This window comes from Talpa occidentalis, unplaced genomic scaffold, assembly GCF_014898055.3.
Source record: "Talpa occidentalis isolate TD23 unplaced genomic scaffold, MPIMG_talOcc4v2.1 talOcc4.10, whole genome shotgun sequence".
Lineage (NCBI taxonomy): Eukaryota > Metazoa > Chordata > Mammalia > Eulipotyphla > Talpidae > Talpa > Talpa occidentalis.
The window spans coordinates 55,312,072-55,325,733 of record NW_023600993.1 but is presented as its reverse complement, the minus strand read 5'-3'; the positions used below and the strand labels follow the sequence as shown (position 1 = coordinate 55,325,733).

At 41.7% G+C, this 13,662-nt stretch overlaps 1 protein-coding gene across 2 annotated transcripts in view; it reads right to left on the bottom strand.

Annotated features, from left to right (window-relative positions):
* OGDH (oxoglutarate dehydrogenase) overlaps positions 1 to 13,662 on the bottom strand; it is a 78,070-nt gene that overhangs the window by 9,363 nt on the left and 55,045 nt on the right. The gene's annotated exons all lie outside the window — the stretch shown is intronic.

Below are 13,662 nucleotides of genomic sequence, written 5' to 3'. Positions count from 1 at the left end.
TGGCTGGCTGGGGAGATAGCTATACGGTGTGGCAGACCTCTCTTGTCTCACCCACTGCTCCCCTCAACAGTGTATTTCAGTCAGTCTGCCTGTTCTGTTCCCCGCTCTGTCTCTGGTGGATCCTCTCACCCTCCCACACATCTGGCCTGTACCCCGATTGTTATGTGCATGAATAAATAAATCTTTGGGGTAAAAAAATGACATTCCCTCACTAGCCACAGTACAATTCTCAGCTTCAAAGCAATTCAATACTATAAACTACTGTTGTCTAATCCACATTCTAGATGCACATTTCATCAATTGTCCTAATGATGTTTGGTCTTTGTATTTAATGCAGGACTTTACGTTGCATTGTCACTTCTCTCTAGTCTCCCTTAATATGGAAGGTTGCCCTGCCTCTCTTGGTTTTATATGACATTGATATTTTTGAAGAGCATGTCCATGATATTTATTTATTTGTTTGTTTGTTTGTTTATTTATACATACATACAAGCACCGGGTACAGTCAGAAGCGCGGGAGGGTGAGAGGATTCACCAGAGCCAGAGCGGGGAGCAGAGCAGGCAGAAGGACCAAAGTTCACTGCTGAGGGGAGCAGCGGGCGGCAGAAGAGGTCTGTGCGCCATGTGGGACCCTCCTCCGGGGGCCGGGGAGCAGCCAGGGATCGAACCGGCGCTGCAGAGGCTGCGGGCAGCTTCGCAACCCAGCGCTCAACCGCTGCGCCACCGGGGAGGCCCCTGTCCATGACTTTTAAACCATGTCAATAAACACTCTATGATATGGTACCATACTCGAAATACCCTGCAAATCCTTTGCAACTTTTTTTTTTTGTTCAACATGTTTTTAGAGTTCATCCAGATTGAAACATGTACCTGTACTTCCCGTAGTACCACCTAATAGTGAAATTTAAGTAGCAAGTAATATCTGTCACAGCCCTTTTATCCATTCTGTTGGTGATGCAGTTACAAATAACTGGTCTCTAAGAATTAACAAGTTTGTCTTCCCCCATCTCTTGCAATTTCCCCCTTATTTGACAAGTTTGCCTTCTTTATGACGGTCTCCCAGTTAAGCATTAACAAGTTTGTCTTTCCCAAATTTCTTGCAATTACCCCCTTGTTTGACAGGTTTGTCTTCATGCATTCTAAGGAAAAGTAAGGATATCTCTAAGAGGATAATAAGGAAGCTAAACATCTAAGGAAGTTAAACATCAGGTGTTAATAAAGCAAGCTGTTTTCCGTGTGTGCCTACATCAAAAGGACATGCTGACCCTTTCCATCTCCCTTTTGTTTTACTCCTTTGTATAAATACCCCTGCCCTCTGCCAAAGAGCAGGATGGTTGTCTTTCAGACATGAGTCTGCTGCCCTTCTCATTTTTTGACAAATTAAACCACTTGCCTTTTCCTCAAACTCTGTTTCCTTTTATTGGCTGAGGAAAACTGAGGCCAGCATTCAGTATCACTGGTGGACATTTGTTTCTAATTTGTGGTGAATACAATGTTACTGTATACATCATTATACAGGTGTTCTCTCTGAAGCACTAAATTTATCACTAATATATGCCTAGGAAGGAAAAACTCAGTTATAAGCTACAAGCATCATCAACTTTTCTAAATTCTAGCAAACTGATCTCCGAAATGGTTGTGCCACTCCAAGGAGCAGTATTTGAGTCCCCTGTATTTCTATTGACCATATTGTGACTATTTCCCTGGGATTTAAAATTTTTTTTTTAAGATTTATTTATTTATGCATACAAGAACTGGGGTGTAGTCCAGAGGTGGGGGAGGGAAGGGGGAGAAAGGAAGGTGAGAGAATTCACCAGAGACAAGAGTGGGGAGCAGAACAGGCAGATCTACTGAAATACACTGCTGTGGGGAGCAGTGGGCAAGACAAGTAGTGGGCTGTGCCAAGTGGATTAACTCCCTGGTCTGGCAGGGATCAAACTCATGCTACAGTGGCTGGCAATAGCTTGACAGCACTGTGTCTTTAACCCCTGCATCACCAGGGAGGCCCATATTTAAAATGATTATTAATACTACATTAAAAAAAAAAAAAGATTTATTTATTTATTTATATAAGCACTGGGTACAGTCAGAAGCTTGGGAGGGTGAGAGAATTCACCAGAGCCAGAGTAGGGAACAGAACAGGCAGACTGATGAAATACACTGCTGAGGGGAGCAGTGGGAGTGGCAGGAGAGGTCTGCGCACCATGTGGGACCCTCTCCAGCGGCCAGGGATTGAACCGGCGCTGCAGAGGCTGTGGGCAGCTTAGCAGCCCAGCACTCAACCGCTGTGCCACCAGGGGAGGCCCTAATACTACATTTAAAAAAATATATATTTATTTACTTATGCATAGAAGAACTGGGGTAAACGGCCAGAGGTGCAGGGAGTGAGAGGATTAACCAGAGACAGAGCAGGGAGCAGAACAGGTGGATCTACTGAAATACACTGCTAAGAGGAGCAGTGGGTGAGACAGGAGAGGTCTGCTGTGGCATATGTGGGTTAGCTTCCTGGCAGGGGATCAAACTCAGGCCTTAGTGGTGATAGTGCTGAGACTTAACCTCTACGCCACCAAGGAGGTCCAATAATTGTTAATACCCCTTCTAATGGTTTTGCCAACACTTGTGCCAAGACTCTTCTATTACTATTACGGGCATTAGGCTTATTTCCTAATTCCTTAGTAGTATAAATATGGTTTTGACAAACTTTATTTTTTAAAGATTTATTTATTTATGCATATAAGAACTGGGGTACAGGCCAGAGGTGTGGAGTGTGGGGTGAGAGGATTCACCAGAGACAGAGTGGGGAACAGACCGGGCGGACTGACTGAAATACAATGCTGAGGGGAGCAGCAGGCAAGTCAGGAGAGGTCTGCTGCACCACGTGGGCAGCTCCCTGGCTGGCCAGGATATCGAACCTGTGCTGCGGTGGCTGCGGATAGCTTCACAGTGCTGTGCTTAACCCCTTGCACCACCAGGGAGGTCCTGGTCTCAGTATTTTCAAGCTATCGCCAGCTACTGTGGCATGAGTTCTATCCCTGGCCAGGGAGCTGATGCACATGGCACAGCAGACCTCTCCTGTCTCACCCATTGCTCCAGTGTATTTCAGTAGATCCACCTGTTCTGCTCCCCACTCTGTCTCTGGTGAATCCTCTCACTCCCCCCACCCCCATATCTCTGGCCTATACCCCAGTTCTTATATGCATAAATAAATACAAAATAAATCTTAAAAAAATAAAAGATAGCTGCTACCCCGATGTTTATTGCAGCATCTTTTCAATAATCAAGACACAGAACCAACCTGTGTCCATCAATATATCAATGGGAGAATATGTAATATTCACATGAGATATGTAATTTCACAATGAGATATTATTTAGCTATAAAGAAAATAAATTATGTCATTTGCAATACATGGACGGACCTTAAGAGCATTATTCTAGGGCCTCCCCGGTGGCGCAGCGGTTGAGCACTGGGTTGCGAGGCTGCCCGCAGCCTCTGTGGCGCCGGTTCGATCCCCGGCTGCTCCCCGGCCACTGGAGGAGGGTCCCACATGGCGCGCAGACCTCTCCTGCCGCCCGCTGCTCCCCTCAGCAGTGTACTTCGCTCCTTCTGCCTGCTCTGCTCCCCGCTCTGGCTCTGGTGAATTCTCTCACCCTCCCGCGCTTCTGACTGTACCCAGTGCATGTATAAACAAAACAAACAAACAAATAAATAAATAAATAAAGCATGCCTCTATAAAAAAAAAAAAAAAAAAAAAGAGCATTATTCTAAGTGAAATAAAGCAGACAGGGACAAATACTACATGATCTCAGTATGTGGAATCTAAAACAAACAAACCCAAACTCACAGATATAGAGAACAGACTTGAGGGGCAGAGGAAATGGGTGATGGTGGCGAATAAAAAAAGATTCCCCAAATTCATCAAAACATAGAAATCTACAATACCAAGTCAATTCAATGGGGAAAGATAGTCTTTTTCCACAAATGATTGGGACAATTGGTATCCATTTGCAAAAGAACGAAGTTGGGCCCTTCCTTGCATCACGCATACACAAAAGTTAATTTAGAATGGTTCATAGATCTAACAACTAAAATCACAGAATGTTTAGAAGGAAAGAAGTAAATCTTTGTGAACTTGGATTATGCAAACCTACTTGCATATGACATCAAAAGGATAAGAAACGGGGCCTCCCTGGTGGCGCAAGAGGTTAAGCACCGCACTATGAAGCAATCCACTACCTCTGCAGCACAGATTCCATCCCCGGCAGGGCCAGGGAGAAACCCACATGGCGCAGCAGACTTCTCATGTCTCACCCGCTGCTCCCCTCAGCAGTATATTTCAGTCAGTCTGTCTGTTCTGTTCCCCACTCTGTCTCTGGTGGATCCTCTCACCCCTGCATCTCTGGCCTGTACCCCAGCTCTTGTATGCATAAAAAAAAACAAATCTTTAAAAATAAAAAAGAAAGCACAAGAAAAGAAAAAAACATAAAATTGGACATCGTAAAAATTAAAGATTTTGTGCTTCAAAAGACAACATCAAGAAAGTGAAAACAACCTGTAAAAAGGGAGAAAATATTTGTGAATTATTGTTTAATAAAGGATTTGTGGTCAGAATAGAGAGAATTCTTACAATTCAATAGTAAAGAGAGGGACTCCCTGGTGGCGCAAGGGAGTAAGATGCAACCTATGAAGCTATCCACAGCCACTGTAGCACTAGTTTGATCCCTGGCCAGGGAGCTACCCACATGGCACAGCAGACCACTCCTGCCTCGCCCACTGCTCCCCTCAGTAGTGTATTTCAGTCAATCTGCCTGTTCTGTTCCCCACTCTGTCTCTGGTGAATCCTCTCACCTCCCCCCACCACCTCTGGCCTATACCCCATTTCTTGTATGCATAAATAAATAAATCTTAAAAAAAAATAGCAAAGAGAAAAAATCAATTAAAAGAAAGGGCAAAGGATCTGAACAGATATTTCTCCAAAGAAATACAAATGGTCACAATAACATTAGTCATTAGGGAAATGTAAACCAAAAATGAGGTACTACTTCACACTCACTTTGATGGCTAAAATAAAAAAAGACAGACAATAACAAGTGTTAATATGAAAAAACTAGACTATTCATACAGTCCTGATGGGAAATGAAAGGGTGATGCCACTCTGGAAAGCAGCCTGGCAGTTTCTCAACGGTTAAACAGAGTCATCATATGATCCAGCAATTCTACTTTCAGGAATATATAATGAGAGAAGTAAGAATGTGTTCACATAAAAACTTGTACATGAAAGTTCACAGTAGCATTATTTATAATAATCAAAATGCAGAAACAATCCAATATCTCTCAATTGTGAATGGGTAAATAAAATGTGAAACAGGCATATAGCAGAATATTATGAGCAACGGGGCCTCCCTGGTGGTACAAGGGGTTAAGATGCAACCTATGAAGCAATCCGAAGCTACTGCAGCACGAGTTCGATCCTCAGCCAGGGAGCTACCCACGTGGCACAGGAGACCTATCCTGACTCATCCGCTGCTCCCCTCAGCAATGTGTTTCAATCTGCCTGTTCTGTTCCCCACTCTGTCTCCAGTGAATCATCTCACCCCCCACACCTCTGGCCTGAACCCCAGTTCTTGTATGCATAAATAAATCTTTAAAAAATATTATGAGCAATAAAAAGAATATTATGAGCAATAAAAAGAATGATATACTTGGGCTTCTCTGGTGGTGCAGCGAGTTGAATGCAGCACTGTGGAGCTGTCCGCAGCCTCTGCAGCATGCATTTGATTACCGGCCGGCTAGGGTGATACCCACATGGCATGGCAGACCAGTCCTGTCTCGCCCGCTGCTCCCCTCAGCAGTGTTTTTGATCCATCTGCCTGTTCTGCTCCCTGCTCTGTCTGGTTAATTCTCTCACCCTTCCACACTTCTGGCTTGTACCCCAGTTCTTGTATAAATAAAATAAATCTTTAAAAAAAAGATATATTATAACACTGAAACATTATGCTAAGTGAAAAAAGGCCTTCCTGGTGGGTTAAGACTCAGCACTTAAGTCTCAGCATGTAGTGTCACCATAATGGCTTGGGTTCAATCCCCAGCCAGGGAGCTGACCCACATCGCGCAGCAGGCCTCTCTTGTCTTACCTGCTGTTCCTCTTAGCAGCTCCTCTTTTAGTAAATCTACCTATTCTGCTCCCCACTTTGTCTCACCAGGTGAATCCTCTCACCCCTTCCTGCACCTCTGGCCTATACCCCAGTTCTTCTACAAAATAAACAAATACTAAAAAAATCAACAAAAAAAACCCCATTATGTTGGGCCTTCCTAGTGACGCAAGGGATTATGTCTCAGCGCTACAAAGCAATTCGTAGCCACTGTAGCACAAGTTTGATCCCCAGCCAGGGAGCTGACCCACATGGCACAGCAGACCTCTCCTGTCTCACCCGCTGCTCCCCTCAGCAGTGTATTTCGGTCAAGCCAACTGTTCTGCTCCCCATTATGGCTCTGGTGAATCCTCTCACCCTCCCGCACCTCTGGCATACATCCTAGCTCTTGTATGCATAAATAAACCAATCTTTAAAAAAAGAAAACATTGCTAAGTGAAAGAAGCCAGTCACAAAGGATGTTTTATGTCACCCAATTAATATAAAATGTTCAAAATAGAAACCTTATAGAGACCCCCGGCCACATGGCCAGTTAAATACTCAAACAGAGAACATAGCTGCTCAACTCTGCCCTCAAGTCCTCGCAACCTTCCCTTTGGGGATCATGGGATTTGTAGTTCCCAGTGTCTTGATGGAGTGGGGGAGGAGTGCACAAAGCCTGTATGGCGTTTGCTCAGGACACCCTTTCCCCCTAACAATTCTAAAATATATAAAAAGCAAATGAATGACCAAGGATAGCTAAATAATTTTAAAGGGCCTCCCTGATGGCCTAGGGGTTAAGTCTCGGCGCTATAACTGCTATGGCCTGAGTTTTGGCCAGGGAGCTACCCACATATGGTGCATCAGACCTCTCTTGTCTCGCTTGCTGCTTCCCTCAGCAGTGTATGTCAGCAAATTCGCCTGCTCTGCTCCCTACTCTGTCTCTGGTGAATTTGCTCACCACTCCCGCCCCCACCTCTGGCCTACATCACAGTTCCATATAAAAATAAATAAAACCTTAAAAAAATCTTTTTAAAGTTACAAAAAAAGTTTACTTGGAAAAGTAAAGTTTCCTGAGATTTGACACTAAAACCATGACCTAGAAAAGAAAAAATTCATAAACAGAACTTTATGAAGATGAAGAAATTTTAATTCATGAAAGATACTGGTAGGAATAAGATAAGTTATAAAATGAAGAAAATCTTCATAAAACACATCTCTTATAAGGGACTTGATCCAGAATCTATAAAGAACTCAAACTTTAATAGACAATCAGCTATCTCTCCACCCAACAAAGCCTTCACTAAGATAATATACAGTTAATATGCCCAGTAAAAGATGTTCAATACCTTGAGTCTTTAGGGAAATACAGAGTAAGCCACATGAGACACTATACACATATTAGAACATAAAAGTTAAAATGCAAAAAACACAGTATCTTGAGCTAGCAAGGAAGAGGAGCAACGGGAACTCATTCACTGCAAAGTAGTATAGACATTTGGGGTAATAGTTTGGCAGTTGTTTTTCTTTCCTTAAGGTTTTCTTTCTTTCTTTATTTTGAAGTAACAATGCAGAATATTATGTAAGTTTCAAGTGTTCATTGTTTCCAATCAACATGTGTACATGCTACATTAAGTTCACTGCTAAAAGTCCAAATCTATTCTTTGCTATACCATTGTTTCTTCTCCCTCCTCTCTTCCCTTCCTTTCTGGCAACCATTAATTAGTCTGATAGGGCATATGAAAAAATGTTCAACATCACTTGTAATCAGGGAAATGCAAATCAAAACTACAATGAGATACCATCTTGCACCAGTGAGAATGGCACATATTAAAAAAACTAGCAACAACAAATGTTGGCGAGGGTGTGGAGAAAAAGGAACTCTCCTGCACTGTTGGTGGGCGTGCAAACTGGTCCAACCACTATGGAGAGCTGTGTGGAGATTTCTGGACCTACTAAACGTAGAGCTTCCATATGACCCAGCAATTCCACTCCTAGGTATTTACCCAAAGGACACAGAAACATCAATTCCAAAGAACACCTGCACCCCTATGTTTATAGCAGCACTGTTTACAATAGCTAAGCTTTGGAAACAACCCAAATGCCCAAAAATAGATGACTGGATCAAGAAGATGTGGTACATATACACCATGGAATATTACTCAGCAATCAAAAAAGATAAGCACATGCAATTTGCAGCAACATGGATGGCACTGAAAGGGATCATGCACAGCGAAATAAGCCAGAAAGAAAAAGAAAAATACTGGATGGTCTCACTCATAGCAGGAATCTAGAAAACTTAAATAAGGGACCAGGAAAAAGAATAACTATAAGAAAGAAAATATCAAAATCAACAAACAACTATGAACCAGAGACACTCTATGGGAGGTGGGGCGGGGAAAGGAGGGCTTGGGGTCAAAATAAGGGGGTTATAATTGTATGGGGAATATAAAAATAAAATTTAAATTAAAAAAAATTAATCTGAAAGTCCAAAAGTTAATTTTTGTTTTATTAGGTTCATCTGTATGTTTATTTTCTCTATATACCACATGTGAGTGAAATCATATGGTGTTTATCTTTGTCTAGCTTATTTCGTTATATGCATAATTCCCTCTGGATCCATCCATCATAATGCAAATGGCAGGAATACATCTTCAATAGTGCTACAGTAAACATGGAGGTGTACAGATCTCCTCCAATTAGGGTTTTGTTTTTAAATTTTTCAGGTAAATACCTCAGAAGTGGGATAACTGGATTATATGGGACTTCTATTTTTAATGTTTTGAGGAATCTCCTGCTTCCCATAATGCCTATACCAATTTACATTCCCACCAATAGTGCCTAAGAGTTCCCTTCTTTCTACATTCTTTAAAAAAAAAATTATTTATTTTTGCATAGAAGAACTGGGATACAGGCCAGAGGTGTGGGGGAGTGTGAGAGTGTGTGTGGGGGGGGGGAAAGGGGGGTGCGGGGGCGGGATTTACCAGAGACAGAGTAGGGAGCAGAGGAGGCAGATTTACTGAGCTATACACTGCTAAGAGGAGCAGCAGGAGAGACAGAGGAGGTCTGCTGCACCATATGTAGGTTAGCTCCCTGGCCAGACATCAAACTCAGGCAGTCAAGGTGGGCCTTTGCCGTGATAGAGCTGAGACTTCACCTCTAGGCCACCAGGGAGGCCCGCTTTCTACATCTTTTCTAACTAGTTGTTTGTCTTTTGGATAAGAGCCAGTCTCACAGAAATTAAGTGATATGTAATTGTTGTTTCAAATTGCATTTCTTTAATAATAAGAGATGATGAGAAACTTCATGTGCCTACGAGTTGTCTGTGTCTTTGGAGAGGTATGGCAGTTTCTTGTAAAGGATAACATATAGTTAACATACAGAACAGTTCCATCTCTTGGTATTTACAGGTATTTACACAGACTAAGAAAAACTGATACATGTACCAAAATCTGCATGGGGAGTTTTCCAGTGGCCTTAATTATAATTGCCAATAGCAGAAAATAACCTAAAGTCCCTTCAGTGGGTGGATGAATAAACAAATCACAAGAATAAAGATGAATGCAAGTGGGAAGCCAGACTAAAAAAGCCACAGACTGGTTTCTATATATCAGAGATGGTGTTTTCCAGGGAGTTTTTTTCTGTAATGATTAAACTCACACATTGATGATGGTTACATGATTGCATGCATTTGTGAAAATTTAAAGAATTACATCCAAAATGGGTGAATTTATAAAGTATAATAAAAAAATAAAAATTTTATAATAAAACAATAAAAATAAAAGTCCTGTTGATTGTACCTCAACCTTCTGGACTGAGAGTTCTGAATCCTGATTCTAAATGTGCATCTCAGCTCTCCCTCTAAACTCTGGGTCATCTCTAAATGTTACTTCCTCAGTTTCTCCTTCTGTCACTGATAAAAGTGTGAACCTGACAGTGTATGCTACTATCACTAACTCATTAACCAGGAATTTCTGATAGGCATGTTATAATTAAGAGTCACACAACCACAACATTGTTCACATTACACTTCTCAACCAAGTGCACAAAAATGAAGGACTCGGTCAAGGGCCTGGGTGGCATACTATATTAGTGACATGTCCTTTGTTTAGGTTAAGAATCTATTCTGGTCTTTTTAACGGACTCTCCTTTCTATGCCTTCAAACAAAAATTTAAAATGTCTTTGGCACCTCATCTGGTTGCCATGATTTATAAGCCATTACTATGTAGGTTCTGCCATCAAATTAAATAATCTACGTATGACCCTTAGATTGAATTCACCCAAGTCTAGATATTTTACTTGTGGGAAACTGTTTTCTTGAGTCTGGGAGTCCAATTTCTCTGAATGATTTCTGCTGGCCCTTTTCCAATGTTAGTTCTCCTGCTAACATTTCAGTTCTACCCACAAGCACTAAGTCCATTCTGTACTTAGTCACTGATTTAAAATACAGTAGTAGAGTAATGGTCTTTTCTTTATTTTTAAGGCTTTTCTCCTTGGCTCTTTTTTTTTTTTTTGAAAGTTTCCCATAATCACTTTTTTAATTAAAAAAAGTTTTTTAATGAAAAGTATGAAGTACCATTGTTTACATCCTTGTTAATTTTTTTTAAAAGATCCATCTATTTATGCATGCAAGAGCTGGGGTACAGGCCAGAGGCGTGGGGGGTGAGAGGATTCACGAGAGACAGAGTAGGGAACAGAACAGGCAGACTGACCAAAGTACTCTGCTGAGGGGAGCAGTGGGCGGGCCAGGAGAGGTCTGCTGCGTCATGTGGGTTGCTCCCAGCTGGGAATTGAACTCGTGCTGCAGTACTGCAGACAGCTTCACAGGTTGCATCCCAACCTTTGTGCCACCAGGGAGGCCACTCCTTGTTAATTTTTTTTTTTAATTTATTTTTGCATAGAAGAACTGGGGTATAGGCCAGAGTTGCAGGGGGTATTTGGATTCACTAGAGACTGAGTGGGGAGCAGAACAGGCAGATTTACTAAGATACACTGCTAAGGGGGGAGCAGTGGGTGAGACAGGAGAGGTCTGCTGTGCCATATGTGGGTTAGCTCCCTGGCTGGGGATCGAACTCAGGTCTTAGAGGTGATACCACTAAGACTTAACCCCGAGGCCACCAGGGAGGTGATGACATCCTTGTTAATTTTTGACAGTACAGGATTTCTCACCTCAGGTGTGGTCACCTTACTTCACCCAAAGCACCATAATCCTTCACCATATTCCACTGTGCTGTCCCCCCATTCTGTTCACAGCCCTCGCTCTCCCACTCCTTCTTTCTCTCTTGGATGCTTCAGATATATGGTCAGCTTTCAAGGGTTGTGTGGTTTTTTGGTTCTTTTTTTAATATTCAGAAGGGCAGGTTTATTATAAAAAGGGAAGGGAAGTAAAGGATGCTTGCACAGACATAAGTGGGCAGAAAGAGCTGCCTCTGCTGCTTTGCAGAGGGAAAGGTTGGTGAAGAAAAACACCTGCATAGTCACAGGTGGGCAGGAGAGATGCTGCTGAATGGTTAGTTTTAAAGTTTGTCTTTGTGTGAGTATTTGTTTAGTTTCTCTATATTACACATGTACGTAAAACCGTTCTGTATTTATCTTTCTCCTTCTGGCTTATTTTGCTTAGCATAATCCCTTCCAGCTCTGTCCGTGTTGCTGCACTATTGTGCAAGTTTCTCTTTTAAAAACTTTTTTTTGGTATATATTTTGTATGAGTTTATCTTTTTTGCATTACCAAGTAGTATTCCACTGTGTATACACCACAGCTTCTGTTTTTTTTTTTTTAATTTTTAAATGCCACATCTTATTGAACCATTCATCCGTTTTGAGATATTTAGGTTGTTTCCATATCTTAGCTATTGCATATAGTACTACAATAAACATAGGAGTGCAGGTTTCCTTTTGAATTAGTGTTTTTGTGTGTTTTTGGGTAGATGGAATATTGGGTCATATAGCGGATCCATTTTTAGTCTTTTGAGAAATCTCCATTCTGCTTCCCACTCTGTCTGGAGCAGTCTATAGTCCTACCAACATTCCTACATTCCGGTGTAAGAGGGTTCCTCTATCTCCACACCCTCACCAGTATTTATTGTGCGTTTTTTTTTTTTTTTTTAATATGGCCATTTTCACAGATATGAGGTAGTATCTCATTGTGGTTCTGATTTGCATTTCCCTAATAAGTGATGAACATTTTTTCATGTCCTTGGCACTTTTTCAAAATTCTTCTTCATATTGGGCCTACCTGGCACAGGGGTTAAAGTCTCAGAGCTATCAAGTTATCACCAGCCACTGCTGCATGAGTTCAACACACAGGGTGCAACAGCCCTCTCCTGTCTCCCCTGCTGCTTCCCTCAGCAGTGTATTTCAGTAGATCGGCCTGTTCTGCTCTACTCTGTCTCTGGTGAATCCTCTCACTCCCTGCACCTGTGCCCTATACCCCAGGTCTTACATGCATAAATAAATTAAAAAAAAGTCTTTCAAAATTCTTCCTCATATTATGTGAAGGAAAGATGATCAAACACTGGTTCTCAAGCAAGTTATTCACTCTGCTCAATTTTCTGCTCTGTAAAATGGGAATTAACACCACCTAAACCATAGGTAGCAACTGGATTAAGTCTGGGAAGTACCTAATTTAATGTCTGACACTTAATAAATAGCTGTTATACTGTGTGGATATCCATGCTTGATACTATTCTTCACTCTTTTGTATCTGACCAGATTCTTCAGCAGTTACTATACAGTGAAAACCACACTTACTTCAGTGTTAACAATTTCCCTTCTCTACTTCTTGCTGGGATAGGTACAACTGTTTCTCTGCCCTCCTCATTCTGTAAGTGGCAACCAATCATCTTTATAAATCAAACTATTTCTTGTCCCCTTGCTTCAGTTTCTCTGGATTTGGAACAAGATCCTCTTTACTTGGGGGCCTTGCAGAAGCTGGCTGATGAGGGCTGCCTCTCATACAACCTACACATTAGCTGGGATGACCTTGCCTCCTCCTTGGACACAGGGACCGTTTCCTTAGCTTGATCCATGCTCCCTAATATTTGTTCACTTGACCTTTAATCTTCATTTAATGGTCAAATCTTCAAAGAAACATTTAACCCAGTATCTCACAGACCCCTTCCCCTGCATTAAACTACAGACTTTGTGAGGGCAGGGAACACACCCTTTCTTTGGTATCAAGTGCAATGCCTGTACTTAAAAGGCACATGAAAGCTCACATAAGTTAGTGAGATGTACCCTAAGACACCTTCAGTTGACTGAAGATATAACAGTGACATGTGTCAGAGATGGGCAGAAGTATTAACCTATAAGACTATATATCACAGCATTATTTAAAACAGTGAAAATGAGACTCCTAAAGGTCTAACAACATGGAAATGTTTATTTTCTCAAGTAACCTATAATGGATATTTCCATTAAAATAGTAGTTGAGACTATGACATGAAAAATGATGTGGTAAGGAAGCAATGGATATGAAATAGTTATGTAGAACTTGTTTCTTAAAAAAGAAAAGTTATCTATATGTTCAAG